The sequence below is a fragment of the Miscanthus floridulus genome, chromosome 14 (assembly GCF_019320115.1).
Source record: "Miscanthus floridulus cultivar M001 chromosome 14, ASM1932011v1, whole genome shotgun sequence".
NCBI classification, from domain to species: domain Eukaryota; kingdom Viridiplantae; phylum Streptophyta; class Magnoliopsida; order Poales; family Poaceae; genus Miscanthus; species Miscanthus floridulus.
In genome coordinates this window covers 4,066,468-4,074,140 of record NC_089593.1, presented here as the reverse complement: position 1 = coordinate 4,074,140, position 7,673 = coordinate 4,066,468, and positions in this window count along the sequence as shown.

The window sequence follows — 7,673 nt, the reverse complement described above, 5'->3', positions numbered from 1 at the left end:
TCATACAAGTTCATTAAACATCCACTACAACAAACTAAAAATACTACAAAGTACTACTATTATTATATCAGTCCTGGCCACCCTATTACAAAAGTCATTGCTTAGAGCATGATCATCCATCACAATAAAGAAGACATACACTGAGAACAACACAGGTCCTTCACGCCAAACCGATGTTCTTCGCCGCATCTACCAAATACTGAATATCTTGTTCCTTCTTTTTGAATGCCTCAAGATCAGCCCTCAACTCATCCACATGGAGTCATCGAAGCTAAGAAAAGGTCGAGGTCCTGTCGTCCTAATCCTCCACTCCTCCAATATGGCGGCCTCGCATTGCACCGTGCAAGCAATCCACAGTTTACCGAACAAGAGGGGAGAAAGATCCACCATGCAAACAAGATCGCACCGTGGTGCCCCTCTCATCCTCCTCAGCCCCGCGACGTACCTTCACCGGCATCGTCCCTTGGCCCTCTCCTCCTACTCAACCCCAACGCCTCGCTCCACTTTTCAAGTGGGGGCTGTTGCTTGCTCGCGTCTTGCGACCGCCGAAGCAACTCTAGGAGCGGCGAGGGGTGATGGGAGAGATTGGTAGATTCATCCATTTCTTGGTTAGCCGGTTCATAATATGCAGAAATAGGATAGTCATTTGCAATCTCAGCTTCACTAATTTTGATGTAGACATTTTTCTGTGTCATGCACTGTTCAGCAATCCGCAGTTTACAGAACAAGAGGGAGAAAGATCCACCGTGCAAACGAGATCGCACCGTGGTGCCCCTCTCATCCTCCTCAGCCCCGCGACATACCTTCACCGGCGTTGTCCCCGTGGCCCTCTCCTCCTCCTCAACCCCAACGCCTCGCTCCACTTTTCAAGTGGGAGGCTGTTGCTTGCTCGCGTCTAGCGACCGCCGAAGCAGCTCTAGGAGCGACAAGGGGTCACGGGAGACATCGGGAGATTTATCCATTTCTTGCTTGCTCGCGTCTAGCGACCGCCGAAGCAGCTCTAGGAGCGACAAGGGGTCACGGGAGACATCGGTAGATTTATCCATTTCTTGGTTAGCCGGTTTTATAATATGCAGAAATAGGATAGTCATTGGCAATCTCAGCTTCACTAATTTTGATGTAAAAAATTTTCTGTGTCGTGCACCATTCAGCAATCCGCAGTTTACAGAACAAGAGGGTAGCATATCGTTTGCTTTTTCTTTCCTCTTGTGCTAGGCGACGGCGGGCACTGTGGCTACAGTGCGGTGGACCGGGCGGGTCGTTCTCGTCCCCTAGCCGAGAGCAGGACATCCGACAGGCGGTGGACCCAATTGACGGAGCAACGCGGCGGCAGGACAAGGGCACTCTACTAGTCTGCGCCTGGATCCCCTCCCGTATGATTTCCTTCCTTTTTCGTGCTTGCTTTCTGGGGATTTGTGCCGACTAAATGTTAGTCTCCTGATAGCTGAGATTTTACCAGCATCGAACCTACGATTTTACCAGCCTGCAACCTGAGATTTTACCAGCCTGGAACCCTGGATTTTACCAGCCTGGAACCTGAGATTTTACCAACGTCGACCCATTGATTTTACCAGGATCGAACCTACGATTTTACCAGCCTGAAAGTTGAGATTTTACCATCATCGAACCTCCGATTTTACCAGCCTCTAACCTTAGATTTTACCAGCATGGAAGTTGAGATTTTACCACCCCCGAACCCTGGATTTTACCTGCCTGGATTTTACCAGGATCGAACCTACGATTTTACCAGCCTCCAACCTTAGATTTTACCAGCATGGAAGTTGAGATTTTACCAACCCCGAACCCTGGATTTTACCAGCCTGGAAAATGAGATTTTACCAGCCTATAACCTCAGATTTTACCAGCCTCGACCCATTGATTTTACCAGGATCGAACCTACGATTTTACCAGCCTGAAAGTTGAGATTTTACCATCATCGAACCTCCGATTTTACCAGCCTCTAACCTTAGATTTTACCAGCATGGAAGTTGAGATTTTACCACCCCCGAACCCTGGATTTTACCAGCCTGGAACCTGAGATTTTACCAGCCCCGAACTTGGGATTTTACCAGCAACGAACCTACGATTTTACCAGCTTGCAACTTGAGATTTTTCCAGCATCGAACTTACGATTTTACCAGCCTGCAACTTGAGATTTTACCAGCATCGAACCCTGCAACTTGAGATTTTACCAGCCTCGACCCACTGATTTTACCAGCATCGAACCTACGATTTTACCAGCCTGGAACCCTGGATTTTACCAGCCTGTAACCTCTGATTTTACCAGCCTCGACCCACTGATTTTACCAGGATCGAACCTACGATTTTACCAGCCTGCAACGTGAGATTTTACCAGCCTGGAACCCTGGATTTTACCAGCCTGGAACCTCCGATTTTACCAGCCTCGACCCCTTGATTTTACCAGCGTCGAACCTACTATTTTACCAGCCTGAAAGTTAGGATTTTACTAGCATCGAACCTACGATTTTACCAGCCTCTAACCTTAGATTTTACCAGCATGGAAGTTGAGATTTTACCACCCCCGAACCCTGGATTTTACCAGCCTGGAACCTGAGATTTTACCAGCCCCGAACCCTGGATTTTACCAGCCTGGATTTTACCACGATCGAACCTACGATTTTACCAGCCTCCAACCTTAGATTTTACCAGCATGGAAGTTGAGATTTTACCAACCCCGAACCCTGGATTTTACCAGCCTGGAAAATGAGATTTTACCAGCCTGTAACCTCAGATTTTACCAGCCACGACCCATTGATTTTACCAGGATCGAACCTACGATTTTACCAGCCTGAAAGTTGAGATTTTACCATCATCGAACCTCCGATTTTACCAGCCTCTAACCTTAGATTTTACCAGCATGGAAGTTGAGATTTTACCACCCCCGAACCCTGGATTTTACCAGCCTGGAACCTGAGATTTTACCAGCCCCGAACTTGGAATTTTACCAGCAACGAACCTACGATTTTACCAGCCTGACGATTTTACCACCTAGTGTGGGTAGTCCGTTGGTTCCAGCAAAGTGGTGATGGGTCGAACCTACGATTTTACCAGCCTGGAACCCTGGATTTTACCAGCCTGTAACCTCAGATTTTACCGGCCTCGACCCACTGATTTTACCAGTATCGAACCTACGATTTTACCAGCCTGCAACGTGAGATTTTACTAGCCTGGAACCCTGGATTTTACCAGCCTGGAACCTTCGATTTTACCAGCCTCGACCCCTTGATTTTACCAGCGTCGAACCTACGATTTTACCAGCCTGAAAGTTAGGATTTTACCAGCATCGAACCTACGATTTTACCAGCCTCGACCCACTGATTTTACCAGCATCGAACCTACGATTTTACCAGCCTCCAACCTTAGATTTTACCAGCATGGAAGTTGAGATTTTACCACTCCCGAACCCTGGATTTTACCAGCCTGGAACCTGAGATTTTACCAGCCTGTAACCTCAGATTTTACCAGCCTCGACCCATTGATTTTACCAGGATCGAACCTACGATTTTACCAGCATGGAAGTTGAGATTTTACCAGCCTGGAACCCTGGATTTTACCAGCCTCAACCCATTGATTTTACCAGCATCGAACCTACGATTTTACCAGCCTGCAACATGAGATTTTACCAGCCTGGAACCCTAGATTTTACCAGCCTGGAACCTGAGATTTTACCAGCCTGATTAACCTCAGATTTTACCAGCCTCGACCCATTGATTTTACCAGGATCGAACCTACGATTTTACCAGCATGGAACCTGAGATTTTACCAGCCCCGAACGTGGGATTTTACCAGGATCGAACCTACGATTTTACCAGCCTGCAACTTGAGATTTTACCAGCCTGGAACCCTGGATTTTACCAGCCTGGAACCTTAGATTTTACCAGCCTCGACCCATTGATTTTACCAGGATCGAACCTACGATTTTACCAGCATGGAATTTGAGATTTTACCAGCGTCGAACCTCCGATTTTACCAGCGTCGAACCTACGATTTTACCAGCCTGAAAGTTGAGATTTTACCAGCATCGAACCTACGATTTTACCAGCCTCGACCCATTGATTTTACCAGGATCGAACCTACGATTTTACCAGCATGGAATTTGAGATGTTACCAGCATCAAACCTACGATTTTACCAGCATGGAAGTTGAGATTTTACCACCCCCGAACCTGGATTTTACCAGCCTGGAACCTCATATTTTACCAGCCTCGACCCATTGATTTTACCAGCCTCGACCCATTGATTTTACCAGCATCTAACCTACCATTTTACCAGGATCGAACCTACGATTTTACCAGCCTGCAAGTTGAGATTTTACCAGCATCTAACCTACAATTTTACCAGCCCCGAACCTTAGATTTTACCAGCCTCGAACCCTAGATTTTACCAGCATGGAATTTGAGATTTACCAGCGTCGAACTTGAGATTTTACCACGCTCGAACTTGGGATTTTACCACCCTCGAACTTGGGATTTTACCAGCCTGTAACCTACGATTTTACCAGCCTGTAACCTACGATTTTACCAGCCTCGACCCTAGATTTTACCAGCCTGTAACCTCAGATGTTACCAGCCTCGAACCCTAGATTTTACCAGCCTCGAACTTGAGATTTTACCAGCATGGAATTTGAGATTTTACCATCTTTGAACTTGAGATTTTACCATCTTCGAATTTGAGAGCTGCTTCGGCGGTCGCTAGACGCGAGCAAGCAAGAAATGGATAAATCTACCGATGTCTCCCGTGACCCCTTGTCGCTCCTAGAGCTGCTTCGGCGGTCGCTAGACGCGAGCAAGCAACAGCCTCCCACTTGAAAAGTGGAGCGAGGCGTTGGGGTTGAGGAGGAGGAGAGGGCCACGGGGACGACGCCGGTGAAGGTACGTCGCGGGGCTGAGGAGGATGAGAGGGGCACCACGGTGCGATCTCGTTTGCACGGTGGATCTTTCTCCCTCTTGTTCTGTAAACTGCGGATTGCTGAACAGTGCATGACACAGAAAAATGTCTCATCCTGCTCATCCTCCCGTGACCCCTTGTCGCTCCATTTGCAATCTCAGCTTCACTATTTTTGATGTAGACATTTTTCTGTGTCGTGCACCGTTCAGCAATCCGCAATTTACAGAACAAGAGGGAGAAAGATCCACAGTGCAAACGAGATCATAATATGCAGAAATAGGATAGTCATTTGCAATCTCAGCTTCACTAATTTTGATGTAGACATTTTTCTGTGTCGTGCACCGTTCAGCAATCCGCAATTTACAGAACAAGAGGGAGAAAGATCCACAGTGCAAACGAGATCGCACCGTGGTGCCCCTCTCATCCTCCTCAGCCCCGCGACGTACCTTCACCGGCGTCGTCCCCGTGGCCCTCTCCTCCTCCTCAACCCCAACGCCTCGCTCCACTTTTCAAGTGGGAGGCTGTTGCTTGCTCGCCTCTAGCGACCGCCGAAGCAGCTCTTGGAGCGACAAGGGGTCACGGGAGATATTGGTAGATTTATCCATTTCTTGGTTAGCCGGTTTATAATATGCAGAAATAGGATAGTCATTGGCAATCTCAGCTTCACTAATTTTGATGTAAATTTTTTTCTGTGTCGTGCACCATTCAGCAATCCGCAGTTTACAGAACAAGAGGGGAGAAAGATCCACCGTGCAAACGAGATCGCACCGTGGTGCCCCTCTCATCCTCCTCAGCCCCAGCGACGTACCTTCACCGGCGTTGTCCCCGTGGCCCTAGCCTGTCTCTATCGTCACCCCTATAAATAAGGGAAAAACCTAGAAACCCAGACTGCAGAGTTACACATCTCCACGATCAACAGTCAACGTTGGTCGTACGTTGACAATGCAGTGACTCGACTCCGCCTGGCCATACGATCTCGTTCTCCGTCGGTCCCCCTTCTTCCCTAGGATATAAAACAGATTTTTCCTTGTGGTCATAATTTTTACAGCGTAGATCGTCTTTTTTTGTGTCGGGCGTTCAACATCATTAGTGACGTGTGCTCCCGTAAAAATGTGGTCCTCGTTTGTGAGAAACCTCTTCAGGACATCAGGAAGTTTGCCGCCGGCGCGGTATACCTGGAACACAAGGCAGCGCTGCCCGACGCACAGTTGCAACAGGGCCACCTGGTAGCGGTCGGAACCACCGATGATGCGCCACTCGGTGTCCAATCCGACTATCAAGCGACGTGGAGGTGGGTCACCTCGGATATCTTGGATGAACTGCTCTACCACCACCGGATCACATGTGATCGTTGTCTTGATCTTCGTGTTGAAGAAGACGACGATGTGGTTCGACGTCGGCGGCCACGGATCACAGAGCGGCTTCGGCTAGTAACTTGCCTGCCAACAGCTTCGTCTAGAGTCATCGAAGCTAAGAAAAGGTCGAGGTCCTGTCGTCCTAATCCTCCACTCCTCCAATATGGCGGCCTCGCATTGCACCGTGCAGCAATCCACAGTTTACCGAACAAGAGGGGAGAAAGATCCACCATGCAAACAAGATCGCACCGTGGTGCCCCTCTCATCCTCCTCAGCCCCGCGACGTACCTTCACCGGCATCGTCCCGTGGCCCTCTCCTCCTACTCAACCCCAACGCCTCGCTCCACTTTTCAAGTGGGGGCTGTTGCTTGCTCGCGTCTTGCGACCGCCGAAGCAACTCTAGGAGCGGCGAGGGGTGATGGGAGAGATCGGTAGATTCATCCATTTCTTGGTTAGCCGGTTCATAATATGCAGAAATAGGATAGTCATTTGCAATCTCAGCTTCACTAATTTTGATGTAGACATTTTTCTGTGTCATGCACTGTTCAGCAATCCGCAGTTTACAGAACAAGAGGGAGAAAGATCCACCGTGCAAACGAGATCGCACCGTGGTGCCCCTCTCATCCTCCTCAGCCCCGCGACGTACCTTCACCGGCGTCGTCCCCGTGGCCCTCTCCTCCTCCTCAACCCCAACGCCTCGCTCCACTTTTCAAGTGGGAGGCTGTTGCTTGCTCGCGTCTAGCGACCGCCGAAGCAGCTCTAGGAGCGACAAGGGGTCACGGGAGACATCGGGAGATTTATCCATTTCTTGCTTGCTCGCGTCTAGCGACCGCCGAAGCAGCTCTAGGAGCGACAAGGGGTCACGGGAGACATCGGTAGATTTATCCATTTCTTGGTTAGCCGGTTTTATAATATGCAGAAATAGGATAGTCATTGGCAATCTCAGCTTCACTAATTTTGATGTAAAAAATTTTCTGTGTCGTGCACCATTCAGCAATCCGCAGTTTACAGAACAAGAGGGTAGCATATCGTTTGCTTTTTCTTTCCTCTTGTGCTAGGCGACGGCGGGCACTGTGGCTACAGTGCGGTGGACCGGGCGGGTCGTTCTCGTCCCCTAGCCGAGAGCAGGACATCCGACAGGCGGTGGACCCAATTGACGGAGCAACGCGGCGGCAGGACAAGGGCACTCTACTAGTCTGCGCCTGGATCCCCTCCCGTATGATTTCCTTCCTTTTTCGTGCTTGCTTTCTGGGGATTTGTGCCGACTAAATGTTAGTCTCCTGATAGCTGAAGATGTCTTAGAAATTTTGTCCCTGAAGCTATTGCTACTTTGAGGCTTTGAATCGTGCATTTATATGCACTTGTTAATTCTTTTTATATATGATATTGCAACAAGATGTCTTAGAAAATT